The sequence below is a fragment of the Oncorhynchus gorbuscha genome, linkage group LG03, assembly GCF_021184085.1.
Source record: "Oncorhynchus gorbuscha isolate QuinsamMale2020 ecotype Even-year linkage group LG03, OgorEven_v1.0, whole genome shotgun sequence".
NCBI lineage: Eukaryota > Metazoa > Chordata > Actinopteri > Salmoniformes > Salmonidae > Oncorhynchus > Oncorhynchus gorbuscha.
Window position 1 is genome coordinate 84218985 of NC_060175.1, and position 16104 is coordinate 84235088.

At 49.9% G+C, this 16104-nt stretch overlaps 1 pseudogene; it reads left to right on the forward strand.

Annotated features, from left to right (window-relative positions):
* Positions 1-16104, forward strand: part of LOC124032080 — a 292998-nt pseudogene that overhangs the window by 228771 nt on the left and 48123 nt on the right.

A 16104-nucleotide genomic window follows, 5' to 3' on the forward strand; every position in this document is an offset into this window, starting at 1 on the left:
AGGAGGGGAAGGGGGTTTCTCAGTAACATTGCTTAGGTGGGCTGGGGGCGGGCCCCTCGCTGATGTTTTAACCACACACGCAGGTACCCCTTCAAAATGACTAATCATCTGTGGGTGACCTGCACAAAGGCACTAGGTTCTTCCCCCTCTCCCGAGCAGCATCTGGCCTGTTTAGTTAACATCAGCACTTTTCTGCCTAGCAGACACTGGATATCCAGCCTACACACACACACATTCACACTCACAAACACACCAGAGTGCCCTCCTCTCTATATGAATAGCACAGGACATGCAATTCCAGGAGACAATTAATTGAGAGGAAAGATGATAAAGAATGAAATGCTGGTTCATGTGTATGTTGTTCTTAATGAGGTCAGGGACATGTTACTGCTCACCTTGGATTCCCTCTGTTCGCATGGCTGATTCATTTCACACACCGGCCAGGATACAGTCATGAGCATGATTACTCATCCTGGAACAGAGGAGGAACAGAGGGGAACTGAGAGGGGCACAGAGAGGAACAGAGTGGAACAGAGAGGAACAGAGAGGAACAGGGAGGAACAGAGTGGAGCACAGAGAGGTACAGAGTGTAACAGGGAGGAACAGAGAGGAACTGAGAGGACCTGAGAGGGGCACAGAGAGGAACCGAGTGGAACAGGGAGGAACAGAGAGGAACAGGGAGGAACAGAGTGGAGCACAGAGAGGAACAGGGAGGAACTGAGAGGAACTGAGAGGGGCACAGAGAGGAACAGAGTGGAACAGGGAGGAACAGAGAGGAACAGAGTGGAGCACAGAGAGGAACAGAGAGGAACAGAGTGGAACAGAGAGGAACAGAGAGGAACTGAGAGGACCTGAGAGGGGCACAGAGAGGAACAGAGTGTAACAGGGAGGAACAGAGAGGAACTGAGAGGACCTGAGAGGGGCACAGAGAGGAACCGAGTGGAACAGGGAGGAACAGAGAGGAACAGGGAGGAACAGAGTGGAGCACAGAGAGGAACAGGGAGGAACTGAGAGGAACTGAGAGGGGCACAGAGAGGAACAGAGTGGAACAGGGAGGAACAGAGAGGAACAGGGAGGAACAGAGTGGAGCACAGAGAGGAACAGGGAGGAACAGAGTGGAACAGGGAGGAACAGAGTGGAGCACAGAGAGGAAAGAGAGGAACAGGGTGGAGCACAGAGAGGAACAGAGAGGAACAGGGAGGAACAGAGAGGAACTGAGAGGACCTGAGAGGGGCACAGAGAGGAACCGAGTGGAACAGGGAAGAACAGAGAGGAACAGGGAGGAACAGAGTGGAGCACAGAGAGGAACAGGGAGGAACTGAGAGGAACTGAGAGGGGCACAGAGAGGTACAGAGTGTAACAGGGAGGAACAGAGAGGAACTGAGAGGACCTGAGAGGGGCACAGAGAGGAACCGAGTGGAACAGGGAGGAACAGAGAGGAACAGGGAGGAACAGAGTGGAGCACAGAGAGGAACAGGGAGGAACTGAGAGGAACTGAGAGGGGCACAGAGAGGAACAGAGTGGAACAGGGAGGAACAGAGAGGAACAGGGAGGAACAGAGTGGAGCACAGAGAGGAACAGGGAGGAACAGAGTGGAACAGGGAGGAACAGAGTGGAGCACAGAGAGGAACAGAGAGGAACAGGGTGGAGCACAGAGAGGAACAGAGAGGAACAGGGTGGAGCACAGAGAGGAACAGGGAGGAACAGAGTGGAACAGGGAGGAACAGAGTGGAACAGGGAGGAACAGAGTGGAACAGGGAGGAACAGAGTGGAGCACAGAGAGGAACAGGGAGGAACAGAGTGGAGCACAGAGAGGAACAGAGAGGAACAGGGTTGAGCACAGAGAGGAACAGAGGAACAGGGAGGAACAGAGTGGAGCACAGAGAGGAACAGAGAGGAACAGGGTTGAGCACAGAGAGGAACAGAGGAACAGGGAGGAACAGAGTGGAACAGGGAGGAACAGAATGGAACAGGGAGGAACAGAGTGGAGGACAGAGAGGGTCAGAAAAGAACAGGGAGGAACAGAGAGGCACAGGGTGGAGCACAGAGAGGAACAGGGTGGAGCACAGAGAGGAACAGGGAGGAACAGAGTGGAGCACAGAGAGGAACAGAGTGGAACAGGGAAGAACAGAGTGGAACAGGGAGGAACAGAGAGGAACACAGAGTGGAACAGAGAGAAGCACAGAGGAACCGAAAGGAACAGAGTGGAGCACAGAGAGGAACAGGGAGGAACAGAGTGGAGCACAGAGAGGAACAGAGAGGAACAGAGTGGAGCACAGAGAGGAACTGGGAGGAACAGAGTGGAGCACAGAGAGGAACAGAGAGGAACATAGTGGAGCACAGAGAGGAACAGAGAGGAACAGAGTGGAGCACAGAGAGGAACAGAGAGGAACAGAGTGGAGCACAGTGAGGAACTGGGAGGAACAGAGAAGAACAGAGAGGAACAGGGAGGAACAGAGAATAACAGAGAGGAACAGGGAGGAGCAGAGAGGAACAGAGTGGAGCACAGTGAGGAACAGAGAGGAACAGAGTGGAGCACAGAGAGGAATAGAGAGGAACAGAGTGGAACACAGAGAGGAACATGGAGGAACAGAGAGGAACAGGGAGGAACAGAGTGGAACAGGGAGGAACAGAGTGGAACAGGGAGGAACAGAGTGGAACAGGGAGGAACAGAGTGGAGCACAGAGAGGAACTGGGAGGAACAGAGAGGAACAGAGAGGAACAGAGAGGAACAGAGTGGAACACAGAGAGGAACTGGGAGGAACAGAGAAGAACAGAGAGGAACAGGGAGGAACAGAGAGGAACAGAGTGGAGCACAGAGAGGACACAGAGTGGAGCACATAGGAACAGAGTGGAACACATAGGAACAGAGTGGAACACAGAGGAACAGGAAAGGCATAGAGAGGAACACAGAGGAACAGAAAAGGAGCAGAGAGTAACAGAGAGGTATTCAGAGGAACAGGAGAGGAACAGAGTGGAACACAGAGGAACAGAAAAGGAGCAGAGTGTAACAGAGAGGTATTCAGAGGAACAGGAGAGGAACAGAGTGGAACACAGAGGAACAGAAAAGGAGCAGAGTGTAACAGAGAGGTATTCAGAGGAACAGGAGAGGAACAGAGTGGAACACAGAGGAACAGAAAAGGAGCAGAGGGTAACAGAGAGGTATTCAGAGGAACAGGAGAGGAACAGAGTGGAACACAGAGGAACAGAAAAGGAGCAGGGAGTAACAGAGAGGTATTCAGAGGAACAGGAGAGGAACAGAGTGGAACACAGAGGAACAGAAAAGGAGCAGAGAGTAACAGAGAGGTATTCAGAGGAACAGGAGAGGAACAGAGTGGAACACAGAGGAACAGAAAAGGAGCAGAGAGTAACAGAGAGGTATTCAGAGGAACAGGAGAGGAACAGAGTGGAACACAGAGGAACAGAAAAGGAGCAGAGAGTAACAGAGAGGTATTCAGAGGAACAGAGTGGAACACAGAGGAACAGAAAAGGAGCAGAGAGTAACAGAGAGGTATTCAGAGGAACAGGAGAGGAACAGAGTGGAACACAGAGGAACAGAAAAGGAGCAGGGAGTAACAGAGAGGTATTCAGAGGAACAGGAGAGGAACAGAGTGGAACACAGAGGAACAGAAAAGGAGCAGAGAGTAACAGAGAGGTATACAGAGGAACAGGAAAGGAACAGAGTGGAACACAGAGGAACAGGAAAGGAGCAGAGAGTAACAGAGAGGTATTCAGAGGAACAGGAGAGGAACAGAGTGGAACACAGAGGAACAGGAAAGGAGCAGAGAGTAACAGAGAGGTATACAGAGGAACAGGAGAGGAACAGAGTGGAACACAGAGGAACAGAAAAGGATCAGAGAGTAACAGAGAGGTATACAGAGGAACAGGAGAGGAACAGAGTGGAACACAGAGGAACAGAAAAGGAGCAGAGAGTAACAGAGAGGTATACAGAGGAACAGGAGAGGAACAGAGTGGAACAGGAGGAACAGAAAAGGAGCAGAGAGTAACAGAGAATACAGAGGAACAGGAGGAACAGGAAAGGAGCAGAGAGTAACAGAGAGGTATACAGAGGAACAGGAGAGGAACAGAGTGGAACACAGAGGAACAGAAAAGGAGCAGAGAGTAACAGAGAGGTATACAGAGGAACAGGAGAGGAACAGAGTGGAACACAGAGGAACAGGAAAGGAGCAGAGAGTAACAGAGAGGTATACAGAGGAACAGGAGAGGAACAGAGTGGAACACAGAGGAACAGGAAAGGAGCAGAGAGTAACAGAGAGGTATACAGAGGAACAGGAGAGGAACAGGAAAGGAGCAGAGAGTAACAGAGAGGTATACAGAGGAACAGGAGAGGAACCGAGTGGAACACAGAGGAACAGAAAAGGAGCAGAGAGTAACAGAGAGGTATACAGAGGAACAGGAGAGGAACAGAGTGGAACACAGAGGAACAGGAAAGGAGCAGAGAGTAACAGAGAGGTATACAGAGGAACAGGAGAGGAACAGAGTGGAACACAGAGGAACAGAAAAGGAGCAGAGAGTAACAGAGAGGTATACAGAGGAACAGGAGAGGAACAGAGTGGAACACAGAGGAACAGGAAAGGAGCAGAGAGTAACAGAGAGGTATTCAGAGGAACAGGAGAGGAGTAAAGATAAACTGGGCCTATCCTATCCTTCCAGCAGCGCCTATCTAGGTGTGATGAAGACACCGGTCCTGACTGTCCCATCTATCTAGGTGTGATGAAGACACCGGTCCTGACTGTCCCATCTATCTAGGTGTGATGAAGACACCGGTCCTGACTCTCTCATCTATCTAGGTGTGATGAAGACACCGGTCCTGACTGTCCCATCTATCTAGGTGTGATGAAGACACCGGTCCTGACTGTCCCATCTATCTAGGTGTGATGAAGACACCGGTCCTGACTCTCTCATCTATCTAGGTGTGATGAAGACACCGGTCCTGACTGTCCCATCTATCTAGGTGTGATGAAGACACCGGTCCTGACTGTCCCATCTATCTAGGTGTGATGAAGACACCGGTCCTGACTCTCTCATCTATCTAGGTGTGATGAAGACACCGGTCCTGACTCTCCCATCTATCTAGGTGTGATGAAGACACCGGTCCTGACTCTCCCATCTATCTAGGTGTGATGAAGACACCGGTCCTGACTCTCCCATCTATCTAGGTGTGATGAAGACACCGGTCCTGACTCTCCCATCTATCTAGGTGTGATGAAGACACCGGTCCTGACTCTCCCATCTATCTAGGTGTGATGAAGACACCGGTCCTGACTCTCCCATCTATCTAGGTGTGATGAAGACCCCGGTCCTGACTCTCCCATCTATCTAGGTGTGATGAAGACCCCGGTCCTGACTCTCCCATCTATCTAGGTGTGATGAAGACACCGGTCCTGACTCTCCCATCTATCTAGGTGTGATGAAGACACCGGTCCTGACTCTCCCATCTATCTAGGTGTGATGAAGACACCAGTCCTGACTCTGTCATCTATCTAGGTGTGATGAAGACACCGGTCCTGACTCTCCCATCTATCTAGGTGTGATGAAGACACCGGTCCTGACTCTCCCATCTATCTAGGTGTGATGAAGACACCGGTCCTGACTCTCCCATCTATCTAGGTGTGATGAAGACACCGGTCCTGACTCTGTCATCTATCTAGGTGTGATGAAGACACCGGTCCTGACTCTCCCATCTATCTAGGTGTGATGAAGACACCGGTCCTGACTCTCTCATCTATCTAGGTGTGATGAAGACACCGGTCCTGACTCTCCCATCTATCTAGGTGTGATGAAGACACCGGTCCTGACTCTCCCATCTATCTAGGTGTGATGAAGACACCGGTCCTGACTCTCCCATCTATCTAGGGTGTGATGAAGACACCGGTCCTGACTCTCCCATCTATCTAGGTGTGATGAAGACACCGGTCCTGACTCTCCCATCTATCTAGGTGTGATGAAGACACCGGTCCTGACTCTCCCATCTATCTAGGTGTGATGAAGACACCGGTCCTGACTCTCCCATCTATCTAGGTGTGATGAAGACACCGGTCCTGACTCTCCCATCTATCTAGGGTGTGATGAAGACACCGGTCCTGACTCTCTCATCTATCTAGGTGTGATGAAGACACCGGTCCTGACTCTCCCATCTATCTAGGTGTGATGAAGACACCGGTCCTGACTCTCCCATCTATCTAGGTGTGATGAAGACACCGGTCCTGACTCTCTCATCTATCTAGGTGTGATGAAGACACCGGTCCTGACTCTCCCATCTATCTAGGTGTGATGAAGACACCGGTCCTGACTCTCTCATCTATCTAGGTGTGATGAAGACACCGGTCCTGACTCTCCCATCTATCTAGGTGTGATGAAGACACCGGTCCTGACTCTCCCATCTATCTAGGGTGTGATGAAGACACCGGTCCTGACTCTCCCATCTATCTAGGTGTGATGAAGACACCGGTCCTGACTCTCCCATCTATCTAGGTGTGATGAAGACACCGGTCCTGAATCTCTCATCTATCTAGGTGTGATGAAGACACCGGTCCTGACTCTCCCATCTATCTAGGTGTGATGAAGACACCGGTCCTGACTCTCCCATCTATCTAGGTGTGATGAAGACACCGGTCCTGACTCTCCCATCTATCTAGGTGTGATGAAGACACCGGTCCTGACTCTCCCATCTATCTAGGTGTGATGAAGACACCGGTCCTGACTCTCCCATCTATCTAGGTGTGATGAAGACACCGGTCCTGACTCTCCCATCTATCTAGGTGTGATGAAGACACCGGTCCTGACTCTCCCATCTATCTAGGTGTGATGAAGACACCGGTCCTGACTCTCCCATCTATCTAGGTGTGATGAAGACACCGGTCCTGACTCTCCCATCTATCTAGGTGTGATGAAGACACCGGTCCTGACTCTCCCATCTCTATCCTGGTGCTGGCTGGTCCTGTCTGGTGCCAGTGAGTGGCATGGCATTGAGTTGGTGTCACGCTAGCATCATGGTGTCATTGGCATGTTGTAAACGGGCACATAAACAAAGCAGGGTGGTGGCGGCAAGGAGAACAGGGCATCTTGGTGGTTGGTGGCCGTTGTGTCGCAGGCGGACTAATCGTGGCGTTTAAAGTTTAATGTGGGCCTACCACAGAGATGTGTCAGGAGCAGGGTTAGACTGCTGGTGTCCATGGCCTTCACTCATTAATGATGAATGGGCAGGGTAGGGGGCTGGGGTGGGATCCCATGTCCTGCCCAGTTTAGTGTTGTGATTTAACAGACAAGAGTGGTTGAGGTCAAAATGAGCAGATGGGTTCTTGTAACAGAGGCAAGGGACATTGTGGATGTAGAGTGAGTCAAGATCGGAGTTTTCAGGTCAGATCACTGAATAAGGCTGTAAATACAGCTGCAAGCAACTAAATAAACAATGCAGAAAAAGATGTGGAGACCAGTGTTAATTGAGTGGGTCAGGGGTTGGCCTTTATGGCCAGGCTATGCGTAGGTTGGAGGCTGGGCCAGAAAGCCTGGGTGAAGGGCTCCTGGGGTCTGTACATACAGTACAGTGTGTGTTAGACCTCAGCCCACTAACTGACTGATCTCTGTAGCCGGGGTTGAGTAGGACTTTCAAACGTGTTAACCCTCTCAAGGCTGCCGGTCCAGAAGGCATACCAAGCCGTGTCCTCGGTGCATGAGCAGACCAGCAGACTGTCTTCACAGACATCCAACCTCTCCCTATCCCAGTCTGTAATCTCCACTTGCTTCAAGGTAACTGAACTAAATGAATATTGCCCCATAGCACACAGCTCTTCCATCGTGAAGTGCTTTGAGAGGCTAGTCAAGGACCATATCACCTCCAACTTCCCCGATAGCTTAGACCTACTACAATTTGCATACCGCCCCAACAAATCCATCGCACCGCACAGCACCTTATCCCACCTTGACAAGAGGAATAGCTACTGTGAGAATGGTGTTCATCAACTACCGCTCTGCTTTCAACACCATAGTTCTCTCCAAGCTTGTCACTAAGCTCGGGGCCCTGGGTCTGAAGTCCTCCCTGTGTAACTGGGTCCTGGACCTCTATGCTGACCCTCAACACAGCCCCTTCCTGTACTCCCTGTTCACCCATGAAGGCGTGGCTACACACGACTCCAACTCAGTCATCAAGTTTGCTGACGACACAAAACTGGGAGTCCTGATCAACAACGACGAGACAGCCTACAGCAGATATTATAGGTCCCCCAACTTTTCTGTTGGAAAATCATCAACAAATTAGCTCAAAGTGATTTTAACTGAGGAAATCTGCTGCCAAGTATTCCCACTCATTAATATTAATATCGTATCATAATAAAATTATGATTTTAAATAAATCCGTTTTTGTCAAAACTATACTACATCTGTTTGGGATTCTTACGGTCAATTTGCAGTGTACAAATGATCTATTACTATGTTTCCCGGCCCCCGACCATCCTCTCATGGAAAAATCGGCCCACGGCTGGATGTAATTGGGGACCCCTGGCCTACACGGAAGAGGTTAGAGCCCTGGCGGAGTGGGCCAGGAACATGACCTCTTCCTCAATGTCAAAAAACAAAGGAGCTGATCGTGGACTACAGGAGACAGAAGAGGGAGCATGCCCCCATCCACATCGACAGGGCCACAGTGGAGAGGGTCAAAGCTTGGCGTGCACATTACTGAGGACCTGAAATGGCAGCCGCCGTGGTGAAGAAGGCGCAACCACAGGCGGCTGAAGAAATTCAGTAGGGCCTCTAGGACCCTGACACACTTCTACAAAAGCAGCATTGAGAGCATTCTGTCGGGCTGCATCACTGCATCACCACATGGCTCTCCAGAGGGTGGTGCGGTCAACCCAACGCGTCACGGGAACATGCTGCCGGCCCTCCAGGACATTTAGGACACTCGGTGTCAAAGGAAGGCCAAAAAGATCATCAAGGACTTCAGCCACCCGAGCCACGGTCTGTTCACTCTCACCACCTTCTAGCAAACGGAGACGGTATAGCTCGCCATCTGACATCACTAATGGGCTGCCTGCCCGGTACTCAGCCCTGTACCTTGAGACGAATGCCCCACGTTTATAGAGTCATTGAATGCTGGCCACCTCATATTCTGTTTATTTACTGTTGATTACTCACTGTATATGTACAGTATATACTGTATTCTCAACATGGCCCATCATAATATACCTACTACTGTACATACCATTTTCATTCCAATGATATACTGTCTATACACTCCACATATTTATATTCTGCATTCTGACACATGCTCCCTCTAATATATCTACTCAGGATTTTTAATTGGTCCCATTCTGTCATTTCATGATTTTTGGTTATATATATACTTTTTTATTATTTTGTGTTTGTATTGTATTTCCGAGACATTCTACTGCACTGTTGGAGCAAGTAGCATAGGCATTTACCTGCACCTGCTATAACACCTGCAAATCTCTATCCACAACCAATCAACTTTGATTTGATTTGATTTGACTGGGTGCCCATGGGAAGAGGCACGAGGCTGGGAGGAAGCGCAGGGCCCAAATGAGACGTGTCAGGGAACAAATTGAAAATGCCAATTTCACTTACTCCTCGGCATCGTTCTTCACGCCTAAATTCTGCCACTTATTTCATGTGTAAATGAATGGCCTCCTCGCAGTCATTTAGATTTATCCAGATTTCCATCCTCCTTTCGCTCCCATTCTCCCTGCCCTCTGCTCAAAATATACCTCTATATGCCCTGGATGTGTAGTATTGGGATTGGAAACCTGATGGGTGTGTTTGTGTGTCTGTTCATATTTATGAGGAAGTTTGTTTTTTGAGGGGGTTTCTGGGTGCAAGTGTTGTGATTGGGTGAAGAGTGAGGTTCTCTCCTCTTTCTCTTACTTCCCTTCTTTCATACCAATCTGACTCTGTCTCACACATAGTGATGTGAATACTGACACTGAATGTTCAGGCTCCATGAGGCCTGTAGATTCTGATCAATGTGTGTTTCTCTTTCTCTCCCTCTTTCCAGTACGACTATGAGGGTAATGAAATCAGTGACCTGCCTGTGGATCTCTCTGTGGTGTGGAATGGCAACCAAGTCATCGACAACCCCTTCAACATACAAGGTAAAACCTCCCTTCTCCCCTCCTCTCCTCTCCCCTCAGCTCCTTTCTCCTCCCTCCCCTCTTCTCCTCTCTCCCCTCTTCTCCTCTCTCCCCTCTCTTCCTCTCTCTCACCTCCTCTCCTCTCTCCCCTCTTCTCCTCTCCCTTCTCCCCTCTGCTCCTCTCTCCCCCCCCTCTCCCTTCTCCCCTCCTCTCCTCTCTCCCCTCCCTCTCCTCTCTCTCCCCCTTCTCCTCTCTCCCCTCCTCTCCCTTCTCCCCTCTTCTCCTCTCTCCCCTCCTCTTCTCCTCTCTCCCCTCTTCTCCTCTCTCCCCTCTTCTCCCTTCTCCCCTCTTCTCCCCTTCTCCCCTCCTCTCTCCCCTCCTCTCCTCTCTCCCCTCTTCTCCTCTCTCCCTCTCTCCCCTCCTCTCCTCTCTCCCCTCTTATCCTCTCCCTTCTCCCCCTCCTCTCTCCCCTCTCCTCTCTCCTCCTCTTCTCCCTCTCTCCTCCCCTCTCCTCTCCCTTCTCCCTTCCTCACCTCCCCCTCTCTCCCCTCCTCTCCCTTCTCCTCTCTCCCCTCCTCTCCTCTCTCCCCTATTCTCCTCTCTCCCCTCCTCTCCTCTCCCTCTCCCCCTCTTCTCCTCTCCCTTCTCCCCTCTTCTCTTCTCTCCCCTCCTCTCCTCTCTCCCCTCTTCTCCTCTCTCTCCCCTCCCTCTCCTTCTCCCTTCCTCACCTCCCCCTCTCTCCCCTCCTCTCCCTCTCTCTCCCCTCTTCTCCTCTCCCTTCTCCCCTCTTCTCCTCTCTCCCCTCCCCTCCTCTCCTCTCTCCCCTCACCTCTTCTCCCCCTCTCCCTTCTCCCCTCTTCTCGTCTCTCCACTCCTCTCCTCTCTCATATTCTCCTCTCTCCCCTCCTCTCCCTTCTCCCCTCTCTCCCTCCTCTCCTCTCTCCCCTATTCTCCTCTCTCCCCCTCCTCTCCTCTCTCACCCCTCCTCTCCTCTCCCTTCTCCCTTCCTCCCTCTCCCCCTCTCCCTCTCCCCCTCCTCTCTCTTCCCTCTTCTCCCTCTCTCCCTTCTCCCCTCCCCTCTCTCCTCCTCTCTCCCCTCTCCCTCCCCTCCTCCCCTCTCCCCTCTTCTCCTCCCCTCTCTCCCTCCCCCTCTCCCTCTCCCCTCTTCTCCTCTCTCCCCTCTCCTCCTCTCTCTCCCTCTTCTCCTCTCTCCCCTCTTCTCCCTCTCCCCTCCTCTCTCCACTCCTCTCCTCTCCTCTCCCTCTTCTCCTCTCTCCCCTCTTCTCCTCTCTCCTCCTCTCTCCTCTCTCTCTCCCCTCTCCCTATCCTCTCCCTTCTCCCTTCCTCCTCTCCCCTCTCTCCCCCTCCTCTCCTCTCTTCCCTCTTCTCCTCTCCCTTCTCCCCTCTTCTCCTCTCTCCTCTCCCCTCCCCTCTCTCCCTCTCTCCACTATTCTCCTCTCTCCCCTCCTCTCCCTTCTCCCTTCCTCACCTCCCCTCTCTCCCCTCCTCTCCTCTCTCCCCTCTTCTCCCTCTCCCTTCTCCCCTCTTCTCCTCTGTCCTCTCTCCTCTCTCTCCCCTCTCTCTCTCCCTTCCCTACTCTCTTCTCCTCTTTCCCCTCCTCTCCTCTCTCCCATCTTCTCCTCTCTCCCCTCCTCTCCCTTCTCCCTTCCTCACCTCCCCTCTCTCCCCTCCTCTCCCTTCTCCTCTCTCCCCTCCTCTCCTCTCTCCCCTATTCTCCTCTCTCCCCTCCTCTCCTCTCTCTCCCCTCCTCTCCTCTCCCTTCTCCCTTCCTCCTCTCCCCTCTCTCCCCTCCTCTCCTCTCTCCCCTCTTCTCCTCTCCCTTCTCCCCTCTTCTCCTCTCTCCTCTCCCCTCCTCTCCTCTCTCCACTATTCTCCTCTCTCCCCTCCTCTCCCTTCTCCCTTCCTCACCTCCCCTCTCTCCCCTCCTCTCCTCTCTCCCCTCTTCTCCTCTCCCTTCTCCCCTCTTCTCCTCTGTCCTCTCCTCTCTCCTCTCCTCTCCCTTCTCCCCTCTTCTCCTCTCTCCCCTCCTCTCCTCTCTCCCATATTCTCTTCTCTCCCATATTCTCCTCTCCCTTCTCCCCTCTTCTCCTCTCTCCCCTCCTCTCCTCTCCTCTCTTCCCTCTTCTCCCCCCTCCTCTCCCTTCTCCCTTCCTCACCTCCCCTCTCTCCCCTCCTCTCCTCTCTCCCCTCTTCTCCTCTGTCCTCTTCTCTCTCCCTTCCTCTCCTCTCTCCCCTTGTCGCTAAACTCTTTTAAATCCCTAAGATCCCATTGGAGGAGCCCCTTCCTCTCCAGCAGCACGTCTTTGAAAGGGAATGAAAGTGTTTTTACGCATGGCTACGCCTCTTGCTAGGCCCCGCTGGGTTCAATAATGCTTATCTCTCCCAGCGCTGTTTGCAGTAACTCCTCCAAAACAACATGCTGCAGATGAATAGAGTGGTGATAAATAAATAAAGAGAGGGATGGATGGAATTTGAGGAAGAGAACACGATTTGGGCCTTTGTTCATCTGTGATCTGGCTGGTCTGGGGTCAGATCCTACTATTCCTGCTTAGGAGGCTCATCCTGCTGGATGGAGAGCCAGGTCTCAGTCATCACTAGGGGAAAGATAGTTGAGTAGCACTGCGTTTAAGATAAATATCCTAACACATTTTTTATTGTATTTTTTTATTTCACTTTTATTTAACCAGGTAGACTAGTTGAGAACACTTTTATTTAACCAGGTAGGCTAGTTGAGAACACTTTTATTTAACCAGGTAGACTAGTTGAGAACACTTTTATTTAACCAGGTAGGCTAGTTGAGAACACTTTTATTTAACCAGGTAGGCTAGTTGAGAACACTTTTATTTAACCAGGTAGACTAGTTGATAACACTTTTATTTAACCAGGTAGGCTAGTTGAGAACACTTTTATTTAACCAGGTAGGCTAGTTGAGAACACTTTTATTTCACCAGGTAGGCTAGTTGAGAACACTTTTATTTCACCAGGTAGGCTAGTTGAGAACACTTTTATTTCACCAGGTAGGCTAGTTGAGAACACTTTTATTTAACCAGGTAGACTAGTTGATAACACTTTTATTTAACCAGGTAGGCTAGTTGAGAACACTTTTATTTAACCAGGTAGGCTAGTTGAGAACACTTTTATTTCACCAGGTAGGCTAGTTGAGAACACTTTTATTTCACCAGGTAGGCTAGTTGAGAACACTTTTATTTCACCAGGTAGGCTAGTTGAGAACACTTTTATTTAACCAGGTAGGCTAGTTGAGAACACTTTTATTTAACCAGGTAGGCTAGTTGAGAACACTTTTATTTCACCAGGTAGGCTAGTTGAGAACACTTTTATTTAACCAGGTAGGCTAGTTGAGAACACTTTTATTTCACCAGGTAGGCTAGTTGAGAACACTTTTATTTAACCAGGTAGGCTAGTTGAGAATACTTTTATTTAATCAGGTAGGCTAGTTGAGAACAAGTTCTCATTTACAATTGCGACCTGGCCAAGATAAAATAAAGCAGTGCGACACAAACAACAACACAGAGTTACACATGGAATAAACAAACATACTGTCAATAATACAGTAGACATGTCTATATACAGCATGTGAAAATTAGGTAAATTAAGGGGGGGGGTGAGACAATAGAGGCCAAAGTGGCGAAATTATTACAGTATGGCAAATTAAACACTGGGGTGATAGATGTGCAGAAGATGAGTGTGCAAGTAGCGGTACCGGGGTGCAAAGGAGCAAAATAAATATGGTGATGAGGTAGTTGGATGGGCTATTTACAGATTGGCTTTGTACAGGTGCAGTGATCTGTGAGCTGAGATAAGGCAGGGCTTTACCTTGCAACGACTTATAGATGACCTGAAGCCAGTGGGTTTGGTGACGAATATGTAGCGAGGACCAGCCAACCAGAGCATACAGGTCGCAGTGTTGGGTAGTATATGTGGCTTTGGTGACAAAACGGATGGCACTGTGGTAGACTGCATCCAATTTGCTGAGTAGAGTTTTGGAGGCTATTTTGTAAATGACATCGCCAAAGTCAAGGATCGGTAGGATGGTCAGTTTTACAAGGGTATGTTTAGCAGCATGAGTGAAGGATGCTTTGCTGTGAAATAGGAAGCTTAAATCTAGATTTAATTTTGGTTTGGAGAAGCTTAATGTAAATCTGGAAGGAGAGTTTACAATCTAACCAGACAACTAGGATTTTGTAGTTGTCCACATATTCTAAGTCAGAGCCGTCCAGAGTAGTGATGCTGGTCGGGTAGGCAGGTGCGGGCAGCGACCGGTTGAAGAGCATGCATTTAGTTTTACTAGCATTTAAGAGCAGTTGGAGGCCACGGAAGGAGAGTTGTATGGCAGTGAAGCTCATCTGGAGGTTAGTTAACACAGTGTCCAAAGATGGGCCAGAAGTATACAGAATGGTGTTTTACCAATGGGGTATGGATCCATCCTCTGTTTCCCCACCATGTGGTGGAGCTGAGTGTCTCCAGATTATTTCCTTTCTATTTAGAGTAGATAGAAGTAATATCACGATGTCTCCCACATCCTCACACCGTATTTTAGACACCCCCATTCTGGTCATTGGATCAAGGTTATTTGATCTAAACACATGCTTTATGTCGAATTGCGTTTAACGCTTGGCCTCATTTGTTAATTGGCATTTGCGAACTCACTCTGCATATTGCTGCTTGAGCGTGACCTGATTTGTTGTTGTGGGGGCTGGGCCTGTACAGGGCTGAAGTGTTTGTCTGACTGCTCTGAAAGCCTTTCAATGAAAGGATTGTGGATTAAATGGACCCCTCTCTCTCAGTAATATAAGATAAGTAGAGGTTTTAACATGCACTCAGTGGTGCATCGTGTCCTTTAGCATCACCTTGGATGCTGAGCCCTCTTTATTCTCCTGCCTACGGATTGTCACAAAATCTGTAATGACACACCCATTTCCTGATGTTGGAATACAGTCTCTCCCATTTCTTAGTACCTGCTGTGCAGAGGCCAGTTACATTGTACTCTGCCCAAACTTCCACGCTTAATTTGACACGTTGAAACATCCCCAAACTAAATTTCAAACCAGCCCTGCTTTATTCAAGCCCAACAAAGACCTTCCCTTTCCTCACCCTTCCCTGTGTTTTTCTCTCCTTGCCTCTGTCCCTCCCTCCCTCCGTGAATCATGGTGAATTATCCATCTCTGCCCGACTGCCCGAGAAAGCCCACTTTTGCCTTGGTGTAAAGTGGAAATCTTAATGTAATTAAATCATTAATTTGGTTCAGTTTAATTAGCACCGTGCTACTTTTAAGCTTAGCCGTGGCAAATCAGATTAACAGGCAGGTCCTCGGCGGGTGGATGGATACGCCGTCTCCTTTGAAGTCCTGCGGCTGTCTGTGGAGCGCCGTGCCGTGATCTTCTTTTTTCACCATCTTTCTTTTGTTTTCTATCTCTCTCTCCCGCTCATTTACTCTCTCCCCTCTCTCTCCTTCTTTCTCTTTCCCCTCTCTCTCAATTCTTACTGCTAATTGCTCATTCTTTTAAAAGCATAACTCTGAGCGTTCGTGCCTCCCTCCCCCCCCCAAAAAAAAAACATGACAACAAGGGAATGAGGTGTTTTCATGTCTTATTTGAATGCTTGTTTCTCCACAGCATGAAGGTGAAATGCAAGGTGTTGAAACTTAGTCTCAAACAACAACAATTATATTCACCTCTATCTCTCCTTCTCTCTCTCTCGTTCTGTTCTCACTGTTTTTCAGCCCACCTGTATAAGTGTTATGCGCTGCGGGACAGCTGTGGGATGTGTCTGAAGGCTGACCCCAGGTTCGAGTGTGGCTGGTGTGTTCAGGAGAAGAAGTGTTCTCTGAGACAGGAGTGTGCGCCGCTGGAGAGTAGCTGGATGCACGCCACCACCGGCAACAGCCGCTGTACACACCCAAAGATCACCAAGGTGAGACAGGCTCTAGGTGTGTGTGGGTGTGCAGTAGGATCCAGT